This window comes from Trachemys scripta, chromosome 9 (assembly GCF_013100865.1).
Source record: "Trachemys scripta elegans isolate TJP31775 chromosome 9, CAS_Tse_1.0, whole genome shotgun sequence".
Classification (NCBI taxonomy): domain Eukaryota; kingdom Metazoa; phylum Chordata; order Testudines; family Emydidae; genus Trachemys; species Trachemys scripta.
The window spans coordinates 54,861,787-54,879,567 of record NC_048306.1 but is presented as its reverse complement, the minus strand read 5'-3'; the positions used below and the strand labels follow the sequence as shown (position 1 = coordinate 54,879,567).

General features: G+C 45.6%; 1 protein-coding gene across 2 annotated transcripts in view; it reads right to left on the bottom strand.

The window, feature by feature from the left end:
* The window catches only part of PPP2R3A (protein phosphatase 2 regulatory subunit B''alpha), a 168,549-nt gene extending 151,430 nt beyond the window's left edge, over positions 1-17,119 (bottom strand). The window contains exon 1 of one of the 2 annotated variants that reach the window (XM_034780490.1): positions 16,984-17,119. The gene's annotated coding sequence lies outside the window, so the exon portion shown is untranslated. Of the gene's footprint in view, positions 1-16,712; positions 16,955-16,983 lie in introns of those variants that run through there. The other variant, XM_034780488.1, reaches the window with a different exon arrangement.
* Positions 17,120-17,781: the final 662 nt, after the last annotated feature.

Genomic DNA, 17,781 nt, shown 5'->3' with positions numbered 1-17,781 from the left:
CATAGCCCTCCTCCTTATTGTCCTGAACTCTGTTGGCCATAGATGTGTCCGTGTGTCCCTTTGCTTCCCTTATCACTTTTCTACAATTCCTAACTTCTGATTTATATTCATTATTATTAACTTCTCCTTTCTTCCATTTGTTTTCTATATATTATTTTTATAGCTGCTTTCACTTCCCTGCTAAACCATGTCAGTTTTTTAACCGGTATGGCCTTCTTCCTCAATTGTGACTTTTTGGACAGCTAGTAAAGTGTTCTTGAATGATTCCCAACTATCATTCACATTTTTTTGATTACATTCTTACTACCAGCTGATTCTAGCTTTGTGAAACTGGCCCTATCGAAGGAAAGAAGGAAGGAAGGAAGGGTGTGTATGTGTGTGTGTGAGAGAGATATCAAGTCCTGATCACTTGTACCTAAACTACCATTAATTTTTAGTTCTGAGATTAGTTCCTCTTTATCTGTTAGGACAAGGTCTAATGAAGAATTCTCCCGGGTTGGCTGCATCACCTTTTAGCTAGGAAAATATCATCTATAATATTTAAAAATTCCAAGGATGTTTTTAGTACTGGCAGCAGGAGACCTCCAGCACATGTCACTCATATTGAAATCCCCGATCATCATGCAGCTTTTTTCTATACATTATGGACAGGTGTATAAGGAGGCAGTCATTCTGTTCCCTAGTGATTTGGTAGTTTGTAGCGGACACTAACTAACACTTGTTCTTGTGTTATATCTGATAGAATATTGATCCATAAACATTCAAGATCATTTTCCTTGTGTTATCAATGACCTGAAAACAAATAATGCCATTTTAGACATAGAGAGCCACCTCCTCCATTTTTGCCTACTCTGTCCTTTCTAAATAGGTCAGAACCATTGATTTTAACATTCCAATTGTGTGCATCAACCTAGCAAGTTTCAGTAATACCAAACGGATCAAATTTATGCTGATAAATGAGTAATTCCAATTCCTCTTGTTTGTGACCCAGGCTCCTAGCATGGGTATATAGGCAATTAAAGAATTTCTCTTCACGTCCTTTGGTTCTTTTGTTCTCAATGTCTCAATTTTGTGCTGAGTGCTCATAACTTCCAAGCTATACAGCCCCATTCCCTATAGAAGGTGGACCAATGTTCCACAAAACCAACGCCCTCTACTCTGCACTACTTACCTAGTTCACTTCCAGAATCTTCTGCCTTCTGTCTTCCTTTGCTCACGGGACAGGAAGGATCTCAGAGAAGAACACTTGTATTGAGTTCAACTTGCCAAAATATTTGGCTTGCATACAAGATGGGAAATATTCTTTCTACAGCTGGCCAAAACCTACAAATGGGTTTTTCGCTCCATGGAAAAATTCAACTTTTCGGCAAAAAAATCTAAAACCAATTTTTTTTTGGCTAAAACCCAAAACTTTCTATTGGAAATGCCGCTACATTGCCTTATGAAAGTTGTAGTTCAGGCACCTCACACTCCATTCTCCTCTAAGGACTGGGATCCCTGGCTGAACTACATCTCCCAGGTGGCACCAGAGTTTCCTCAGTTGCTGAGCTCTTGCAGTGCATAACTGGAGACGTTCCCGGGCCTGTCCAGCCAATAGAGGAGATTGGGGGCACAAGGCACCTGAACTGCAACTCCCACGAGGTAGTGTGATGGCACTTCCAAATCAAAATTTTCAAATTTCAGCCAAAAGACTTTCAGTAGTTAGACAAAAATGTTCAGTTTTTGTGTGTTTGGGGGAGGGCGGGTCTTTGTTCTCTTTTGTTTTACAAAATGTTGACATTTTCCCTAGAAAGCTGTCTTTTTTCATGAAAAATTAATATTTGTCTAAAACAGTCTTCCATAAAAAATAGTTAATAGAAAATCTCCATAGTGACCTTATTCTTTCATATCAAAGTCTAGATACGACCTCCTCAACTGTTTTCAGTGGCTAGTGTTTGTATTTGGTGATCTTCTTCAAATCTTTTGGACCTATATAAATCCTTAACTTACTAGTTTTATTACAGTGACCCAAGTGGTTGGTGTTTGTATTTGCTTACTACAACTATTTTACTCTAAAGCTAAATGTAACTCTGACATCTTTTCTCAGCGCAGACAAGACCTTGTGGGGAATGTACATTTGGTGGCACACTGAAATAAATATAATGTGATTTTATCATGTATCCCACTCCATTAAACTCTCAACATTTTAAAATCTTGTGTATTTTGTTCTGTAGACAAATTAAGTACCCATTTGTTCATCTGCACTTGCAGAATGCTCTACAGAGCTCATTTCTCCTGGCAGCCCACCCTAGCCCTTCTGGCTGTTGTACTCATTGTGGGGTGCTGTGGCTCCAACCAACGAGTTCCACAGGTTGACTATACATGATATGAAGAAGTACTTCCTTTTATTCGTTTTAAACCTGCTGCCTATTAATTGCATTGGGTGACCCCGGTTTGTGTGTTATGTGAAGGAGTAAACAAAACTTCTCCCTTCACTTTTTCTACCCCATTAATGACTTTATAGACCTCTATCATGTTCCCCCTTAGTCAACTCTTTTCCAGACAGAAAAATCCCAGTCTTCTTAATCTCTCCTCCTACAGAAGCTTTTCCATACCCCTAATTGTTTTTGTTGCCCTTCTCTAAACCTTTTCCAATTCTCATACATCCAATTCTCACTTTTTATAGATGGGGTGACCAGAACTGCATGCAGTATTCAAGGTGTGGGCATACCATGGATTTATATAATGGCATGATATTTTCTGCCTCATTATCTATCCTTTTCCTAATGGTTCCTTACATTGTTAGCTTTTTTGATTGCCGGTGCACGCTAACCAGATGTTTCCAGAGAACTATCCACAATGACTCCAAGATCTCTTTCTTAAGTGTTAAGAGCTAATTTAGATCCCATTATTTTGTATGTATAGTTTGGATTATGTTTTCCAATGTGCATTACTTTGCATTTATCAACATTGAATTTCATCTGCCATTTTGTTGCTCAGCCACCCAGTTTTGTGATATCCCTTTGTAACTCTTCAGAGCCTCCTTTAGACGTAACTATCTTGAGTAATTTTGTATTGTCTGCAAATTTTCCCACCTGTTTACCCCTGTTTCCAGATCATTTATGAGTAAGATTTTGTCATGCATCTTTTTAGTAAAAATCACAGACAAGTCATGGGCAATAAAGAAAAATTCATGAAAGCCTGTGACCTATCCATGATTTTTACTAAAAAGATATATGACAAAATGGGGAGCTGCAGGGTCTCCACACCACCCCGGAGGGCCTGCCTGGGAGTTGCAGGGCACCCCGGCAGAGGCCGGGAGCTCCAGGGCACCCCAGCCACCCGTAGTGGCTCCAAGCTCTCAGGGGCCCGACAGCTCATGGATTGCAGGGTCCCACAGCCAGGGATTGCAGGGTCCCACAGCGGCTCCAAGCTCTCGGGGGGCCATGGCCAGGCGCTCCTGGGGCACTCCCTCCCCCGCCCGCAGCAGGTAGGAGTTCGGAGCCATGCATCTCCCAGCCACCACAGGTGATGGGGGGACCCTGCAGCTCCCATGCACGGTGAGCTCAAGTCACGGAGGTCTCTGAAAGTCACGGATTCCATAACTTCTGTGACCTCCAGGACAAAATCGTAGCCCTATTTATGAATATGTTGAATAGCACTGGTCACAGTACAGGACACCACTACCTCTTCTCCACTGTGAAAACTGAACATTTATTCTTACCCTTTGTTTCCTGTCTTTTAACCAGTTACTCAGCAAAGGACCCACCCTCTTATCCCAGGACTGCTTACTTTACTTAAGAGTCTTTGGTAAGGGACCTTGTCAAAGGCTTTTTGAAAGCCCAAGTACACTACAGTCACAGGACCACCCTTCTCCATGTTTGTTGACCCCCCCTCAAAGAATTCTAATAGATTGGTGAGGAATGATTTCCCTTTACAAAAACCATGTTGACTCTTCAACAAATCACGGTCATCTTTGTGTCTGATAATTCTGTTCTTTACTATAGTTTCAACCAATTTGCCTGGTACTGAAGTTAGGCTTAGCTGCCTGTGATTGCCGGAATCACTTCTGGAGCCTTTTTAAAAAACTGGTGTCACATTAGCTATCCTGCCTGCCCCTGCTTTTCAACTCCCAGATGCTCTATATCTTAATTTCTGCTCCCAAGCCCTTTTTTGCCTCTCTCCTGACTTTAAGTCTGCAGAATATGCTAAATAACTTGGCGCCTGCAGTAGGCTCCTGGTTAATGATGTCCACCTGGACTTCAGAACATTTACAAGGAGGCAAAGGAGAAGTGGGGAGCCTGGGAAAATAGAAAAGAGTGGCATGTAGAAGTTAGGTAGGTAGGAACCACGCTGAGTTTGTAAGCTCTGGAGAGTTCCCTCCTCCCTACCACCCAGTGTGATCTAGAATTCCCGGTTCCCTGGCTTCCCCAGCCCCCTAGAGTTTAAGAGTGCCATAGGGTATCTTTCCCTCTGCCTCCCAACACATACCAAAGATTTCAATTCCATAAAAAAAAAAAAAAAAAACAATGAAATTACCAAGCAAAAATAAAGTTTTTTATTCTGAGTTAAGGCTGCAAGTACAGAACAGTAGGAGGTGAAAAAATTTACAAGAACTTTGTAGACAGAGAAACCATTATTAGAAACCCAGGAATTTCAGTAATAAGAAGAGAATTGTTTTAAAATTCTAATAGTTTAATACTTTTTGTTTGTTTGGGAATATGTTTATTATAAGATATTTAAAATAGTTTCTTTAAGTCTTGTTAAGTTGATTTGTGCAACTGGGAACTTTACTTTCATCTTTTCCTGGGAATATATAAAATAATTAAGATTAGTCATTGATAATTGCACAAAAGCAACAAACTTAAGAGAACCCTGGGTGCCATGCAACAAACAAAGCTACAAACAACTGAAAAGAGGGCTGCTCCAAGTAAAATACACCTTCACTGGATACTCCCTTTCCTGCATTTAGTGTTAATTTCAACAACAACAAAACATAAAGCTCAATCTTAAGCAAAGAAAAGCTTTTTTCTTCTTTTGCTTGTTCCTAGTTCCTTCTACCTCAGAGAGAGGCTCCAATCCCCTTATTTCTTCAGGTAAATCCAACAGCTCTTATGGCACCTGGCAATAGAGTGACTCAGAAGAAAATAATCCACCACCATATTGCAAAGGGTTATAATGATACGACTTGGGTGGTCTCAGCCTCAGCTATCTCAACGAGTATAATAAAACTAAACTCTCATTCTTAGAGATGATGGTTTGAGGCACATTGGAAAGCTTGTGTTGCCACTAGGCCTGCTCTATCTGTTGTATGGCTACATAGAAGGGGACAAATTCATTGTTTCACTATGCCCCCATGTGCTAATGAGGCTGACACAAAGGAGTCATAGGCCCAGAGTAAACTCTCCCTCACGGAATATCCCCAAGCGCAAAGGGCCCTTGAATAGCCTCTGCAAGACCGATAGGAGGCCATTGTAGCAGAAGCACAAGTTAGGGCAGCTCTCAGGTTAGGCATGACCTGGAGGAGTCATGTTAAATAACATTGTGTTAAAACATGGCTTTGCAGCCAGTGTAGATTGGGACAAGTAATGTTTAACAGCACATCAGCTGATCATGGGTAAACCCTGGTTCTAGTAGGTTTACTCACAATTATCTGACACAATGTTAAACACAACCAGTCTATGTCTACACTTACTGCAAAGACACATTTAGCACCATGTTAGTTAATGCAGCTCCTCGAGGTCATGTCCTAACACTTCCTAATTTCCTATTGAAGGCAAGCACCATGTGAACTCCAATACATAAAGTCTGTTAGTACCAGAATACCTGAAATGTGCTCTGTAGGGCCAGCTTTTGGGCCTCACTGATGTGGGATACTTAGCATGATAAAGGAGAATCTTAACCTTAGGGTTTTTTTAAAAAGTAGGTTTCTAGCTGATTGCCTTGTAGTACTAGCCTTGAAAATATAAACCAATTAAAAGCAACTGTAGGAATGTATGGAAGAAGCTGCTGGACTCCACTTCTGCAGTAGGAGGCTGACGGGAACCCAAAAATCACACAAACTTTTTATGGAAAATGAGGACGTTAAGTTTAGAGAATATCCCAAAGAACTTTCTCACTAACCCTCCCCCAATAGTTTTGCTTTTTCATATGCATAGTGACAGGACAGTGGTGGAAATGTTAAGTGAAGACAGGTAGGAAAATGATCTTTAGGTCCACCCAAAGCTGCCAAAGCTAGATATGATGCTCCGTATTTGATGAGTCATCTTCTCTGATACATAAATAAGTGACATGAGGATGAGAATTCATTCTTACTAGTCATGCCTTCCATGAGTTCATTCATCTTTTTGCTAGTTCTATCTTGTCCTCTGCAGAGTTGCAGCTGTTGAAAAGTAATAAATCATTCCAAAAGGTGCAGCATGTTCTAGTGCTCAGAAAAGTCTGGCATTTTTATAACTTGTGATTTTGGCTGAATCACACTAGAATCACATAGGGCAAATATGATCCATGCAAAAGATTTTTCTAGTCCTCCTTTCAAAAGTCCCATGTATTTATCTTATGCTTTTTTTCTACTGAACATACTTGATCATAAACTACTGAGAACTAGAAATGATGAGGACCTGTGAAAGAAAACATGGACCTGAAAACTGAGGTGATCCTAATGTTTCATTGAACAGTGCTCACTGAATTAGCAGCTATTCAATATTTTGTTTTAGCCTCATTGTTAAAATTGGCTCCAGGCCTTACTTATTCAAACCCTGCCCTGAAGACAGAATTAATAATTTCCTCATGGGCCTTTCTATTGCACTCATCAGAGTACTTGACATTGTGTAGTACTTTATATGTTCAGAGCACAGCTCCCATTGACTGCAGTTGCGAGTGCTCAGCACTTCTGCAAATCAGACGTCAAGGTCTGTGAATCTGTGTAGCTCAAAAGCTTGTCTCTCTCCCACACAGAGGTTGGTCTAATAAAAGATATTACCTCACCCATCTTCTCTATTTAAGCACCCAAGGAACACACAGTTAGTGACCGCCTATGAAAAGTCTGGCTAAAGTGGCTTGACTAGCATCACATAGGAATTCTGTGGCAGAGGCAGGGATAGAATCTAGTTCTACAGAGCAGCATTCAACTGTTTTAACCCTGAGACCACCCCTTCTCTTCCGGCAATTCCCTGCCTCCTTCACTACATACCTTCCAACTTCCGCAACAAATGAGATATGGAGCCTACAGACAAAAGTCTCATTCATTATACAACCACAGTTCATCCCCAGAGCAAGTTCATCCTGTGCACTAAATCAGGGGTCCTGTGGAAATAGTATATGATCATGTAATTAAATACTGTATCATAATCCATACACATAAGAGGGCTGAATTAAAAGTTCATGAAAGCCTGTGACCTATCCATGATTTTTACTAAAAAGATGTATGACAAAATGGGGAGCTGCAGGATCTCCACACCACCCTCAAGGGCCTGCCTGGGAGTTGCAGGGCACCCCCGCAGGGGCCAGGAGCTCCAGGGCACCCCAGCCACCCGTAGTGGCATTTCCTAATGTTGAGTGCTTGATTTGTAACCTTAATGTTCTTTTAATGAAGTTTTATGTGTGTAATTTCCTAGGTATTCCTAGGTATTTTTAAAAGCAAATTAAATAAACCAAAATTTCACCATGTGAAACCATACTGACACCCACATTATTCATCAGCAGGGTTGGAACATTTAGATCCACCACATAGACATCTGCCACTCAAGCTAATGGAGTAACTGATAGCAGTAGTAAGTTGTCCTCTAGGTCAGGGGTTCTCAACCTTTTTCTTTCTGAGCGCCCCCTGCTGGCCCCAACATGCTATAAAAACTCCACCGCCCAGCTGTGCCACAACAACTGTTTTTCTACATACAAAAGCCAGGGCCAGCGTTAGGGGGTAGCAAGGAGGGGAATTGCCTGGAACCCCACACCACAGAGGGCACCGCAAAGCTAAATTGCTCAGGCTTTGACTTCAACCCCAGGTAGTGGGGTTCAGGGCCCCGGGCTGCAATACTGTGCAGCAGGGTTTCAGCTTTCTGCCTGGGCCCTAGTGAGTCTAATGCCAGCCATGCTTGGTGGACCCCCCTGGTACCTGCTTGTGGCCCCCAAGAGAGCACCAGGTTGAGACTCCTGGTTGAGAACCACTGCTCTAGGTGGACAAGAAGAAAAAGGGCATGAGACACCCACTTTGCAAATGGGTTTCATAAGTATTTGCTGACAGCAGAGAAATGTTGAAACTCAAGAATCTTGGATTCCATTTAGGCTCTGGAGGGGAGTGTTCTCCAGTGGGCAGACTCTTCTGCCTCAGTTTTCTTCAGCTTCTCCCTATCCTGTCTCTTACTACCACTTCCTGGGTTCCTCATCCCAGTCATCCCTGCAACCTAATGGCTCTTTGTCTCCGTCTCAGGCTATTTCTACTCTGCACATTTACTTATAGCAGCATAATATATACATAAGAACATCAGAATGGACATACTAGGTCAGACCAATTATCCATCTAGCCCAGTAGCTTGTCTTGCAACAGTGGCCAGTGCCAGGTGCTTCAAAGGGAATGAATAGAACAGGGCAATTATTGAGTGATCCATCCCGTCATCTAGTTCCAGCTTCAGGAAGTCAAAAGTTTAGAGACACCCAGAGCACGGGCTAGCATCCTTGACCACCTTGGTTAATAGCCATTGATGGACCTATCCTCCATTAACTTATCTAGTTCTTTTTTGAACCAAGTTATTTCATGAGAAGGATGGTGAAGCACTGGAATGGGTTACCTAGGGAGATGGTGGAATCTCCATCCTTAGAGGTTTTTAAGGCCCGGCTTGACAAAGCCTTGGCTGGGATGATTTAGTTGGTGTTGGTCCTGCTTTGAGCAAGGGATTGGACCAGATGACCTCCTGAGGTCTCTTCCAACCCTAATAGTCTATGATTCTATGAGTTATACTTTTGGCCTTCACATCCCCTGGCAAAAAGTTCCACAGGTTGACTATGCGTCACGTGAAGAAATACTTTCTTACGTTTGTTTAAAACCTGCTGCCTATTAATTTCATCAGGTGACCCCTAGTTCTTGTGTTATGTGAAGGTGTAAATAATACTTCCCTATTCAATTTCTCCACATCATTCATGATTTTATAGACCTCCATCTTGTCATCTCTTCTCTAAGTTGAACAGACACAGTCTTTTTACTCTCTCCTCATATGGAAGCTGTTCGATACTCCTAATCATTTTTGTTGTCCTTCTCTGTTCCTTTTTCCAATTCTAATATATCTTTTTTGAGATGGGTCAGCCAGAACTGCATGCATTATTCAAGGTGTGGGTGTACCACGGATGTATATAGTGGCATTATGATCTTTTCTGTCTTATCTATCCCCTTCCTAATTAGGGTGAGCAGATAGCAAGTGTGAAAAATTGGGACAGAGAGTGGGGATAATAGGCACCTATGTAAGAAAAAGCCCCAAATATCTGGACCGTCCCTATAAAATTGGAACATCTGGTCACCCTATTCCTAATGGTTCCTAACATTGTTAGCTATTTTTCAAAGCTGCTGTACATTGAACAGATGTTTTCAAAGAACTATCCACAATGATTCCAAGGTCTCTTTCTTGAATGGTAACAGCTAATTTAGACTCCATCCATTTTTATGTATAGTTGGGATGTTTGCCCATGTACATTATTCTGCACTTATCAACATTGAGTTTCATCTGCCATTTTGGTGCCCATTCACCCAATTTAGTGAGATCCCTTTGTAACTCTTCGCAGACAGCTTTGGACTTACCTATCCTGAGTAATTTTGTATCATCTGCAAATTTTGCTACCTCACTGTTTACCCCTTTTTCCAGATCATTTATGAATACAGTAACTCCCCGCTTAACATTGTAGTTATGTTCCTGAAAAATGTGACTTTAAACAAAATGAAGTTAAGCGAATCCAATTTCCCCATAAGAATTAATGTAAATAGAGGGGTTAGGTTTCAGAGAATTTTTTTCACCAGACAAAAGACTATTTATTTATATATATATATATATATATACACACACACACAGAGCATAAGTTTTAAACAAACAATTTAATACTATGTACAGCAATGATGATTGTAAAGCTTGGCTGAGGTGGTGAAGTCAGAGGGTGGAAGAGGGTGGGATATTTCCCAGGGAATGCCTTGCTGCTAAATGATGAATTAGAACTCCACTGAGCCCTCAAGGGTTAACACATTGTTGTAAAATATGAGGCTACATTAACAAGGCAGCACGAATGGAGGGACGGGAGACAGCATGGCAGACAGAGAAATGCACTGTGTGTGTGTGTGTGTGAGAGAGAGAGAGATGCGCATTGCCCCTTTAAGTATGCTGACCCACACTAAGTACATTGCCCTTTTAAGCAGATCAGAAAGTTGAGACAGCAGCTGCTGCCAGCAAGCTCCCTCCGTCCCGAGCCCTGTCCTGTCCGTCCCCCCCCCACACTCTATAGAAATGAGGTAAGCAGGGGGCAGGAGACACCCTGACATTAGCTCCCCTCTTCTCTCCCCCCCCAGCACAGCAAGCAGGAGGCTCCCAGGAGCAGCTCCAAAGCAGAGGACAGAAGCAGCACCTGGCAGTGGGGGGAGAGACAGCTGAAATGCTGGCAATTGATAGCTTGCTGGGTAGCTGCCGCACTGGGAACTTAGGGGAGCATGGAACTGATAGGGGTTCTGCCAGGCTGCTGCCGGTCCACCCTGGTTCCAAGCCCCCACCAGCTAGCTGCAATGGGCTGCTCTTTCTGCAAGCAGTGGGACAAAGCAGGCAGCTGCCAAACAACATTATAAGGGAGTGTAACGAGGCAGTGGGACACCCCACAGCCCCGCTGAGGGCCAAACCTCCCCTAATCCCAACATGGATGGAGCCACCGGGTCCGGAGCCTGCCCCACCGAGGTCACGGCCCCGACCCGGAAGTATAAAAGCTCACCTGCAGAGCTCAGTGGAGCCCAGGCCGGCGGAGAGAACAGATGTCTGTGGCCAAGCTCCTGCTGGGGAAACAGCCGCAGGCTGCGACCAGCCTGCCCCATGCCAGCTACCCCGAGGACAAGCCGAGCCTGCCCTTCGCTACCTACCCAGAGGAGTCAATGCTGGTGGAGAGCACCGACGACACCAAGACGGCCCAGGTACCATAGGAGGGGGAGTGTGGAAGTAGCCTGGGGGCAGCCAACCCCAGTCTGGCTGCTGCACTGCCAGAGCCGATGTCAGTGTGTTGCGGCCAGGATCCCCACTGACAGCAGCAAGTTTCTGTCGCTGCTAGGGCCCCCGGCTGGGACGCAGTAGATTGGGAGGGCCTGCGTCCCCCCTGCCACCCACTCCTTGGGTGGCAGACTCCCCCTTTTTCCCTGGCCTAGAGAGGCTGGGGGCTGCCACAAACTGACCCAGACCCTGCTTAAAGGCCTGGGTACCTGACTAACTAGTTGCTTGCTGCCCTGCCCTGACCTAGGGCCTGGGCTGCCACAAATTGACCCAGACCCTGCAAAAAGGCCTGGGCCTCTGACAGACTGCTTGCTTGCTGCCCACCCTGACTTAGGGCCTGGGCTGCTATAGACTTTGCCTCAGCCCTTGCTTAAGGGTCTGGGTTTCGGACCTCTTGACTCAGCCCCTGTTTATGGGCCTGAGCCCCTAACTGTGTGCCTGTTGTCCCAGACTACCGCCGGACCAGAGCGAGGCGGTGGGACACCCCACAGCCCCGCTGAGGGCCGAACCTTGGCCCAAACCTACTACATGGAGCATTGTGCAACTTTAAACGAGCATGTTCTCTAATTGATCAGAAACATAACAAGGAAACAACATTAACCGGGACAACTTTAAGTGAGGCGTTACTGTATGTTGAACAACACAGGTCTCAGTACAGGTCACTGGGGGGGGACCCCGCTATTTACCTCTCTCCATTGTTCCTATTTTTTAATCAGTCACTGATCCATGAGAGGACCTTCCCTCTTATCCCAGGACTGCTTATTTTGCTTAAGAGCCTTTGGTGGGGTCCACCTGAAAGACTTTCTGAAAGCCCAAGTATACTATATCCACTGGATCACCCTTGTCCACATGTTTGTTGACCCCTTCAAAGAATTCTAATAGATTGGTGAGGCATGATTTCCCTTTACAAAAAACATGTTGACTCTTCCTCAAGATATCATGTTTATCTGTGTCTGATAATTCTGTTCTTTACTATTGTTTCAACCAATTTACCTAGAACTAAAGTTAGGCTTACCAACCTGTAATTGGCAGGATCACCTCTAGAGCCTTTTTTTTTTTTTTTTTTTTTTAAATCAGTATTACATTAGCTACCCTCCAGTCATCTGGTACAGAGGCTGATATAAATGATAGGTTACATTACTAATTACCACAGTTAGTAATTCTGCAATTTCATATGAGTTCTTTCAGAACTCAAGTGAATACTATCTGGTCCTGGTGACTTACTACTATTGTGTTAACAATTTGTTCCAAAACCTCTTCTGCTGATGCCGCAGTTCCTCAGATTTGTCACCTAAAAGAATGGCTTGGGTGTGGGGATCTCCCTCACATCCTCTGCAACGAAGACCGATGCAAAGAATTCATGCTTCTCTGCAATGGCCTTGTCTTCCTTGAGTGCTCCTTTAGCACCTCGATGGTCCACTGGACCCACTGACTGTTTAACAAAGGGGTGGGCAAACTTTTTGGCCCGAGGGCCACATTTGGGAATAGAAATTGTATGGTGTGCCATAAATGCTCAGAAAATTGGGGTTGGGGTGTGGGAGGGGGTGAGGGCTTTGGTTGGGGGTGGGGCTCTGGGTTGGGTTGGGGATGAGGAGTTTGGGTTGTAGGAGACTGCTCCAGGCTGGGATCAAGGGGTTTGGAGGGGGTTTGGGGGGAGGGGTGGATCAGGGCAGGGGGTTGGGTGTGGAGAGAGGCTCAGGGGTGCAGGCTGAGGACGACGCTTACTTCAAGCGCTCCCAGAAGCGGCGACATGTCCCTTCTTTGGTTCCTACATAGAGGCATGGCCAGGCAGCTCTGCATGCTGCCCCATCCACAGGCATCACCTCTGCAGCTCCCATTGGAGCACCGGAGGGGGGCCATGCCGTGGCTTCTGGGAGCCACGTAGAGCAGCCCCCGACCCTGCTCCCCAGCTGGAGCGACGGATCACAGGAGCGGGGCAAGCTCTAGATCCCGCTCCCCAGCGGGACCTTGAGGGCCAGCTTAAAACGGCTGGTAGGCCAGATCTGGCCCATAGTTTGCCGCCCCTGGTTTAGCAGGTTTCCTACTTCTGACGTACTTAAAGGTTTTTTTGCTGTTAAGTTTTGTCTTTAGCTAGCTGCTTAACAAAGTCTTTGATGGCTTGTTTTATTATACATTTACACTTGACCTTATGCGCCTTTCTATTTTCCTCACTAGGATTTGACTTCCCATTTTTAAAGGATGTCTTTTTGCCTCTGCCTCATTTACTTTGTTGGTTAGCCATGATGGCATTATTTTTGTTCCTCTTATTGTCTATAATTCTTTTTTCTTCTTCTTTGGGATATTCATTTAGTTTGAGCCTCTATTATGGTGTTTTCAAATAATCTCCATGCCGCTTGCAGCCATTTCACTCTTGTCACTGTTCCTTTTAATTTTCAGGTAACTAGATTCCTCATTTGTGTGTAGTTCCCCTTTTTGAAGTTAAATGCTACTGTGGTGGGTTTCCTTGGTATTTTCCCTCCTACAATTATATTAAATTTAATCTATTATTGAGCAGTTCAGCTATATTGACCTCTTGGACCAGATCCTGTGCTCCACTTACGACTAAACCAAGAATTGCCTCTCCCTTTGTGGGTTCCAGAACTAGCTGCTCCAAGAAGCTGTCATTCATGGTGTCTAGAAATTTCATCTCTGCATCCCTTCCTGATGTGACAGATACCCAGTCAATATGGGGATAGTTGAAATCCCCCATTATTATTGCATTTTTCACCTTTGTAGCCTCTATAATTTCTCTGAACATTTCACAATCACCATCCTATTTAGGTGATCGGTAGTATATTCCTATTGCTATACTCTTATTTTTCAAGGATGAAATTTCTATCCATAGAGATTCTAGGGTGCACTTTGATTCATTTAAGATTTGTTCTTTATTTAACTGTGCTTTCTTTTACATATTGTGCCACTCCCCCACCCACGCAACCTACTCTGTAATCCTATATATTTTGTATCCTGGTAATACTGTGTCCCATTGATTATCCTCATTCCACGATATTTCTGCGATGCCTAATTATATGGATATCCTCATTTAATGCCAGGCACTCTAGTTCACCCATCTTACTATTTAGACTTCTAGCATTTAAAAAAAATACACAAGACAAAACCAAACTAAAATGACCTAGAAAATTTAGAGTAGGCAACAGGGGAGATTCTGTAACACATGTAGAATCCCACAGGCACAGAAAGCAAATAAACAGCATGGATTTAAAAACAAAACAAGAGTACAGAAACAAACAGCTGCACCTATTGCATTAAGCCATTTTTTCTTCATATGTCCTATGGTTGCAATAGAGAAGCTGTAGAACAGGAGGCTGGAAGAGGAGAGGCCCATAAGTAGGGTTTGATCTAAAGGATTAGCCTATAACATGGCCACAGCTAGGTGCCGAAAAATATTCTCACAAGTTCAGCTGGATCAGTGGCAGCTGGGGGAGACCATAGATAGAGAAGACCCTTGTGGTTGACGTGTTTTAACCAACATTTTAAGTAGACTTGCTTCCAGATAGAGCCTGTCTACACTAGAGCTCCCGCTCATGCCACCATTGATTCAGCTGAAAGACACACTTCCTCGGGACAGAGACTATCATTGGCAGGAGACTGGACAGTCATTCTTAGAGACATGAGGCAATACATGTATAAGTGTCCACATAAATTATATCAGAATATTCAATTGGGGGGGGGACAAAACACAACTTAGAAATATTGTGTATTGATCAAACATGTTTCAAGACACAAAACAACTTGGAGAAGAATACTGACAGTGTCAGGAATGAGTAAAAGCAATTAGAAAGAACCAAGCTCACCAAAATGCTGATCTACCTTGGCACAAGATAGCTGTAGATATTTATATTTGCTCCTAGTAGATTATTTATCAGTGTATTTATCCTATGTATGCCAGAGGCATATGGTTACGGCACCGATTTCCAAACTAAAAGCTGTGTTTGCAAGATATGGGATCCCTAAAGAACAACAAATGACAATATTCCATTTGTAAGAAGACAAATGTCCACCTGCAGCATTGTAAGAACTGCAATTCACTCCAGTCTGACATCTACAATCTAACAAAATGGATGAGAGAACCAATCACACAACTAAGTCACTGTTTCATAAAATTTCTGCCACAGTCAAAATCCCACCTCTAACTTTGCCGGACCAGCCCAGTGTAGCCTGCAGCCCAGGAATGGGCATGGTCGTGAGAACAGTTCTAATCCATGGCGATGCCACAACCCAGCAAACGGTAATACCCACAACTGAGAGGGACACAAGCAATAGAAGACACCTCTTACCTCTTCATCTAGTGACCTAACGCAGACACACCAGCCAGCTGTAGGGTCAAGAATAGGTGACACCATCAGAAGACATATTGTTATCAGAATCAGAACCTGTCACTTTTGAAACACTGGTGAAATCCTAGTTTTTCTGAAATAGGAATTTTGCTTCCCAAGGCTATGTCAGGCACATCATATCCCATGCTGGGCAAATTTTTAACTGGGCACGTTTTAACATCAGTCATGCATGCCATCCAACGAGAGAATCGTTTGAAAACTAAACACTGAATCAGCAGTACAAACTGATCTCTAATTAAGTCAGTGCTAGGAACCTGTGACTCATAAGACCATAATGCAGAAAGCAGTCACCACCACTCATAAGAGATTTTCATGTTTCAAGTCTAGTGACAAAGACATTGCTTGCTATTATGTTAATTGGATGTGGGATCTTAAAGTGCAGAAAGAGGTGAAATCTATTGTAAACTGACACTTTAACATGCAAGTGTGACCAGCATAGGAGCACTTCCCCCTCCTCCCACACTCCAGTTGCAGAGCCTGCACACAAAGAGCTATGTTCCATTTGAGCTGCAGAGTAGATGTATTGCTCCAGCTCTAGCCAATAAAGTGTTTACAGTTTAATTTTCTCATCTGGGTGCTTAGGAAAGGAGTGTGCGGGGCAGCAGAGGCCCATGGCCAGGTTGTCCTTACAACTGTTCGGCCAGAGCAAAGCTGACCACTTGCAAAATGTCATTAACTCAATACCCCCACACACTGGGTATTCATGTGGGCAGGCAGATTCAGTTACAGAGGCGCACTAGGTGGGCATTTACTCTTCTATTTTTAAAAGACATAAATGTGCACCCTGCGTTTAGCCCTCAGGCTCCTGGGAACGGTGCCTTTGGTCAGCAAGGCTGGAAACCAATGACTTAAACCCCAGCACCTGGGCACGCTCCAGGGAGCCTGTAGCGAGGCTGTCTACAGCCAAAGTGAGCAGCGCCCGATCGTAGGGCCGTGTCACATCGCGCGGGTGTCGTGCGGTTAGGGGTCAGGTAGCCCTGCGCGCTCCGCGGAGCCCGCCCGCAGACGCGGGGCTGCACACACCGGCCAGGAGCGGGGCCCCCTGCCCGGTCGGGCAGCGGCTCCCTCTTCCCCCACCAGCAGCCCGAGCCACGTCCCGCCCCGGCTGAGAGGAAGCACCGCTGGGCCCGGGGCGGGGCAGCGCGACACCTACCCGCCGGGCAGCGCCTCGGCTCCCGCTCGGCCCCTTCCCCGTCTCTTCCGCACGGCCGGGGGGCGCCGCCCGCAGCCTGCGCGCCGAGCCCGGCAGAGGCGCGGCTCTGGGGAGCGGGCAGCGCCTGCGGGCCGTGGCGCCAGACGAAGCGGAGCAGTGGGAGGCCAGGGGGCCGCACGCCAAGGGGAAGCCGGGGGGTCAACGCGGCTGCCGCGAGCGGCCGGGACAGGCACAGCCCTGCGCGGGCCGCCCCTCCCCGCGTGTCACTTACCCCCGTGCGCCGCAGGGGTCCGCCTCTGCCCGAGCCCTGCCCCCGGCCCCCCAGTAGGGGGAGGAGGAGTCCGACGCTGCAGCTGGGCCTGACGTCGGCCCACACAGCTCAGCTAGACCGCGCTGCCAGCCCCATCGGATACCCTCGCCTCCCTCCGCCGCTCCCCCTTTCCTTCGCCCCGTCTTGCTCGCGCTTCCCAGAACCGCTTGGGCACCCAGCCTCCCCGCCTCCTCCGCCAGGCACTCCCGCTGGCGTACACGCCTTGCCAGCTGTAGGGATTTTTCCACCAGCCGCAGAGTCTCCTCCAAACGTGTAAGAAGCTTATCGACCTCAAGGCTGTGGCTCTCCCAGAGCCCTCGGGGGACACCGCAAGCGGGTGGGCGAGAGACTTGCCACAAGCCCTGCACTTGCCTCCAGCTTCCCGCACCCCCGGGGTCAGTAGGGAGTGAGGACGGAGGCAGGCAGGCTCAGCCTGTCTGGCCTTCAAGAGACCAAACGCTTTGGAGCAACACCTGACTGGCCGCGAGGCAGGAAAGGATTTGGGAGAAAGGGAGCCCGTGGCAAGAAAGGGTGGAGTGAAAGAGGCGCAGGCCATAGAAACGGGCACAGGGGTGGCTTTGGAGCCTTGGGAAGGGCCTGTAGAGGCAGGGGAGCAGGGCGAGGCTGAGGGCTAGCTTGGCATTTCACTGAGATTTTACACTATACAAATATTTTAAAACTCCCAAAGGCAGGACAAAGTGTTACAACAAGGCAGGAGCACAGCCAGGGGGGGGAACGGGGAGTGGGGGAAAAAAGGCA